Source organism: Gekko japonicus, unplaced genomic scaffold (assembly GCF_001447785.1).
Source record: "Gekko japonicus isolate JY-2015 unplaced genomic scaffold, Gekko_japonicus_V1.1 scaffold1179, whole genome shotgun sequence".
NCBI lineage: Eukaryota > Metazoa > Chordata > Lepidosauria > Squamata > Gekkonidae > Gekko > Gekko japonicus.
The window spans coordinates 465,337-471,505 of NW_015160875.1; positions in this window are offsets into that span (position 1 = coordinate 465,337).

The following is a 6,169-nucleotide window of genomic DNA, read 5'->3' on the forward strand; positions in this document are numbered from 1 at the left end:
CTACAAGCCGTGCAGAAAAAGTGCAGAAAAGGGCAACTCGAATGATAAAAGGGTTGGAACACTTTCCCTATGAGGAAAGGTTAAAGCGCTCGGGGCTCTTTAGCTTGGAGAAACGACGACTGAGGGGTGACATGATCGAGGTTTATAAGATTATGCATGGGATAGAGCAGGCTGAGAAAGAGGTACTTTTCTCCCTTTCTCACAATACAAGAACTCGTGGGCACTCCATGAAATTGCTGAGTGGTCGGGTTAGAATGGATAAAAGGAAGTACTTCTTCACCCAAAGATTAACGCATGGAATTCGCTGCCACAGGAATTGGTGGCGGCTACAAGCATGGACGGCTTCAAAAGGGAATTAGATAAGCATATGGAGCAGAGGTCCGTCAGTGGCTATTAGCCACAAGGTATAGATAGGGGCTCTGGGGCAAGGGATGCTCTGTCTTCTTGGTGCTTGGGGGGGGGGTCAACAGTGGGAGGGCTTGTAATGTCCTGGCCCCACTGGTGGACCTCCTGATGGCACCTGGTATTTTTGGCCACTGTGTGAGTGTTGGACTGGATGGGCCTTTGGCCAGATCCAACATTGGCGTCTCTTATGCTCTTCAGTCAAGGATGCCATGAGCTTTGTGGCCAGCGTGCCCAACAACTGATGTGTGGGGTGCCTCAAGGGGGCCGTGCTCTCCCCGATGCTATTCAACATCTACATGCGCCCCCTTGCCCAGAGGCGTGGGCTGGGGTGTCACCAGTACGCCGATGACACCCAGCTCTATCTGATGTTTGGTGGCCAGTCAGACTTTAGACCGGAAGATCTGGACTGGGTACTACAAGCCATGGCTCGTTGGCTTAGGCGGAGTTGGCTGAAGTTGAATCCCAGGAAGATGGAGGTCCTGTGCTTGAGTCGGGGCAGTTCAGGGGTGGGTATACCACTCCCGACCTTCGACAGGGTACCACTGGTGCCAGCGCCAGAGTTTGGGACACCTCCTTAGCAATGGAGGCCCAGGTAGCAGCCACTGCCAGGTCGGCCTTTTACCATCTGCAGTTGGTCAGGCAGTTGGCTCCCTTCCTGGACCGCAACGACTCAGCCACACTGATCCATGCTTATTTCTTATTTAGCCACAAGGTATAGATAGGGGCTCTGGGGCAAGGGATGCTCTGTCTTCTTGGTGCTTGGGGGGGGAACAGTGGGAGGGCTTCTAATGTCCTGGCCCCACTGCCGGGCCTCCTGATGGCACCTGGTATTTCTGGCCACTGTGTGACAAAGAGTGTTAGACTGGATGGGCCTTTGGCCTGATCCAACATTGGCGTCTCTTATGTTCTGATGTTCATGCGATGGTCACCTCGAGACTGGACTACTGTAACCAGGGGTCATTTCGTAGAAAAAGAGGTGCAGGAGCTCATTAGCATAACTTGTTTGCATATGCCACGCCCCCTGACATCACCGAAAGTGGGTCAGAAGGCAACATCCACCACTCAGGCTCCACTGGACTGTTCTGGATTGCTAGCTATTGGGTGTGTGTGTGTGTGCAGATCTGCCCTCACAGGGGAGGGAGACCTTGTACCTGAAGGGGGGGGGGGCTCTGCAACTTACCTGGCTGCTTCTTCCTCCTGTGACCCGACTGAGGGCTGCTGGGAGCAGGGGGCGAGGCTTGTTGCATGTGCCCGCCCCCTAAGCTCCTTACTGCCGGAGCTCCGCTGCTGTGCGTTCCCGCAGGAAATGACCCCTGACTGTAACACTCTCTACATGGGGCTGCCCTTGTCACAAATTCAGAAGCTGCAGCTAGTGCAGAATGCCGCGGCCAGGATGGTGATGGGCCTCCCTAGATGGGAGCACATCCAGCCTGCGCTGAGGACACTGCACTGGCTGCCAAAGCATACCGAATTCGCTTGAAGCTGCTGGTACTTACCTATAAAGCCCTATATGGCCAGGGTCCGACATATTTGAGGGACCACCTTTCCCTGTACCCCAGAGAGCACTACGGTTGGGGTCTCAAAATCAATTGAACCTCCCGGGTCCCAAGGATGCCAGGCTCCCTACCACCAGGGCCAGGGCCTTCTCAGGGGCGGCTCCATACTGGTGGAATGAGCTCCCGGAAGAGATCAGGGCCCTGCGGGACCTTGCACAGTTCTGCAGGGCCTGCAAGATGGCACTCTTCCACCAGGCTGAGAGCCAGTTTAGTGTAGTGGTTAAGTGCGCGGACTCTAATCTGGGAGAACCAGGTTTGATTCCCCACTCCTCCACTTGCACCTGCTGATGTGACCTTGGGTCAGTCACAAGCTCTGGCACAGCTGTCCTTGAAAAAAGAGCAGTTTGTGTCTCTCAGCCCCACCCACCTCACAGGTTGAAGGGGCCCCCCCCCCCCCCCCACCACCAACTCTCGGCTGCGATGGCCAGCCTGTGGGAAGAACATTGAGAAACCGAAAGACTTACAAAAAGTATGCCGTCTCGTACAATTAGCGGAACATCAACAGCACTTATTACTTGTTACTATTATTATTGAAACTGAATTGTTTCATGCTGATTTTAATTGCTATCTATATATTATGCAATATGTTTTAATGAATGTAAGCCGCCCTGAGCCTGCTTTTCGGGGAGGGCGGTGTATAAGATGAATGATTATTATTATTATTATTAATAATAATAATAATAATAATAATAATAATAATGCTTTCCATTTATTAATCGCTTTCCCCAGTGGGCTCAAAGCGATGTACAGTTACTCATTATAGACAAGGGACTAACAATGTTCGTAGGGGATAGAGAAGACAACATATATTCATTTTTAATTGCACGCGCCGTCACTGCCCGGTGTAGACGTCTTCTGGCTTGGCTCCGTCGTTTTCCGCACGGCTGCTTGTCGACCAGGCTTCAGGACCCGTATGTCAATCGCCACACTGCCACCGCCTGGCTGGAACATCCACTGCAGGGATTCTTCGTAGCCGAGAAGTACTTTCGCCTTTTTCCGAACCTCGACCAGGACGTCCGACCGTCAGCTAACACCCTCCCACAAGGGAGATTGGCGTGCCCACCCTCTCTAAGAAGTGGTTCCCATTTTATCTACTCGCCAAAGCTTTTGAATCGCTGGGTGGGCGATGAGCTGGGGACAACAGGCTGGCTGCTCACACCAGTGCGGGGCTCGAACTAACACAGTTCGGATGTTAAAACAGTGGGATATACCCACCGTGCCACCGCTCCCCAAATAAAATAAATTAATCACTCATGGGCTGAGCCTCACATCTCCTTGCCTGGCTTCCCTGCAACTGAAAGAGCTGCCGAAAAGCTCTGTGGCTGCGCGGTAGCCGTGTCGGCGGCTTCATTTCCTTCTCCCTTGCAAAACAGTAAAAATCCCAGTAGCACCTTTAAGACTAACAGACTGTTGTGCGGAGGGGAAGGGAGTTTGTAAGCCGCTCTGAGTGAAGGGCGGGGTATAAATCCAATCTCCTCTTCTCTTCTTCTACCTATGCAGCAGGAGGTATCAGTTCTCTCTCTCCCAGGGTCCTGGATGGTTGTGCAAAGTGCCTAAATGACACTGGGGCAGGGAAACTCTCTCATTTCCAACAGGGTTGCTCTGAGAATACAGTGGAGGAGAATGATGCAAGCCCCTTTGGGTCCCCACTGGGGTGAAAGGCAGGGTTATGAATAAAATAAATAAATGTCCCAGTCCCGGGACTTACCGTACACACCCCCAACGACCCCCAACTCACCCAGTAGACCCATGGACCGAGAAGATCTTGCAATGCCAGACCCAGTCAGCGCAGCCGAGGCACAACGGTCTGGACCAGTCCGACCGTGAAGCAAAGAGTCCCCAGGAGCAGCAGGAGAGGCCGACGACGCCAGGGAGAGGCTGACAGCGAACACACGAGACCCTGCACACTGGTGGCGGCTGCGCAGCCCCAGGCCGACAAGACCGCCACCAGCATAGCTCCGACCACACCCAGGCCGTAGGGACGGTGTCGGAGCTTATCATAGGGGGCGGGGCTGGGATGAACGAGAGAAAGGCGGGGACGGGAGGCGGTGCTGGAAGAGGGAGCTGGGTATAAAGGAGAGGGAAGCGAAGGGTCTGGGGAGGAAGGACGTGCTCGGAACTACCTGAAGCTGGCAGAGAGAGAGAAGGAGCCCAGGGACGACGCTGAGAAGCCAGCGCATGGAGGTAGAGGGACTTACGGAGTGCCGTCAAACTCCGTCCCCTACCTATCTGAAGCCCCAACGCCTCTTCTTTACAGGCCTCAACTTCCGGAGCCGTCAGACCTCCCCCGTCTTGAATCGTCACGGCCACGGAAAGGTCTACGCCAGTGTTCCCTCTAAGCTGAGTTAGTGTGAGCTAGCTCACAGTTTTTTAGCCTCCAGCTCACACATTTTTGTCTTTGCTCCGGAAGGAGGGCTCCGGAGCAAACTAATTCATGCAGTAGCCAAATCGCTCGCTCACAACTTTAATGCCAGTGGCTCACAAAGTAGAATTTTTGCTCACAAGACTCCACAGCTTAGAGGGAACATTGGACTCTATGCCCCGAGCCCGAGGCAGGCTTGACAATAAAATAAAGGTGGGTAGATGGATGGAGAGTAGGAGGGGAAGGCAGTGTGGAATAACAGGGTCGATACTTGGGAGACCTCCAAGGCAAGCCACCTCTGCTGCTCACTTGCTTTGAAAGCCCTTTGCTGGCACCACCATTTACCAGCTGTGCCTTGACAGACACAGATGGACGGAGAAGATAATCCCCAAACAGAAGGGATTCGGGGCACCGGGAGAGGAATCTCCCCATTTGCAAGGCTACCAGAATGGATCACACAAACGTGCTTAAATTCTGCAGACAGCGGAGTTCACCTTTGTACGCACCTCTGGCTCACCGCTCAGGATTCTGCCAAGGATCCGAGACGTCCCCACAGCGCAGTCGCCGATCCATTCGCTCTTGAAGAAAAGCCTGGAAAAAGCCCCTCCCCCCCTCCCTGGGATACTGACAAATGGAAAGACTTTGGTGCTGGAACGTCTATTTTATTCTGTAACAAATGACATTACAAAAACCCCTGTCTGATCCTGACAGCGGCTTCCACCGCGGGGCCATAAACTTCACTCTGTGATCAATATATACGACGCGCTGACGAGCTTCACCTTTATGCTAAAGCCATTAATGGAACCAGACACCCGGAAAGGGAGTCGGAGCAAGGCCCGCACGGCCCAGAAATCTAACGCGGGAGAGACAAAGGCCACGCTGTGTGCCTCTCCTTCTGTTCCTCCTCCGAGGTTGCCCCCTTATCTCGGACTCTACCTGGACATCGCCAGGAGCCACCCCAACGGCAGCTTCTCTGCACTTTCCGTCCCTTCCCTTCCCTGTAATGTTTAGTTCAGCACAGTGCACCATGGGATGCCATGGAATGGGGAATGGCCCAATCAGGCCTGTCGCTACAGCGGGGCATCTCGGGGCCTGGCCCCCTGACTCCCCGCCAAGCCCCCCCCCGACTTCCCATCCAGCCCAGGCGCTCCCTTGGGGGTGTGTACGGAGTGCCCCCTGACTTAAAGGTCCCCCGAATTAAAAAATCCTAGCTACGGGCCTGGGCCCAATTCTCTGCTGTACCTACAAATCCACACCGTTGTCATCTGGGAAAGCCGGCAGGCAGCACCGCAGGGCTGGAGTACGACAGGTCTCTTCCTTGGTCAAGAGAAGGCCGACTGCAAAACCCGAGCTGTGCTCCCCCTCCCCGCTAAACCCAAGCCCCCAACTTTGGCTCGAGTGGTGAGCAGAGGACGGCGACTCCTGGCACGCCGCAATCTCCAAACCAAAGTCCCAGCGCCGCCGTCTCGCTCCCGTTTCAGAACCACACACAGTTTTGACGACTCTGCGGCACGATGAGATGAACGGGGGCCCCCGGTTCCGCAACGCGATAAACGAACGGAAGCGGGAAGGTGGCGCGGTTTGGGGGCAGCGCGGGTCCTCCGTCCTGGACAGCCCCCGTTGCTACCGGCAGCCTCATTCTCTCGGAGCCTTCCCCGCTTCTGCGATCCCAGCAGCCACGGCCCTCTCCTCCCAGTCCGGGCCCCCTGGCCGTTCCCAAAGAGAGGGGGTGCTCGGGTCTAGGCATCCCACCTCTGAGCCCTTGGAATTGACGAAGCAGTAGAGGGGAGGTCCTGTCCTACAGGAGCAGCAGGGCCTCTGCAAGGGCCTAGCCTGGAAATGCCCA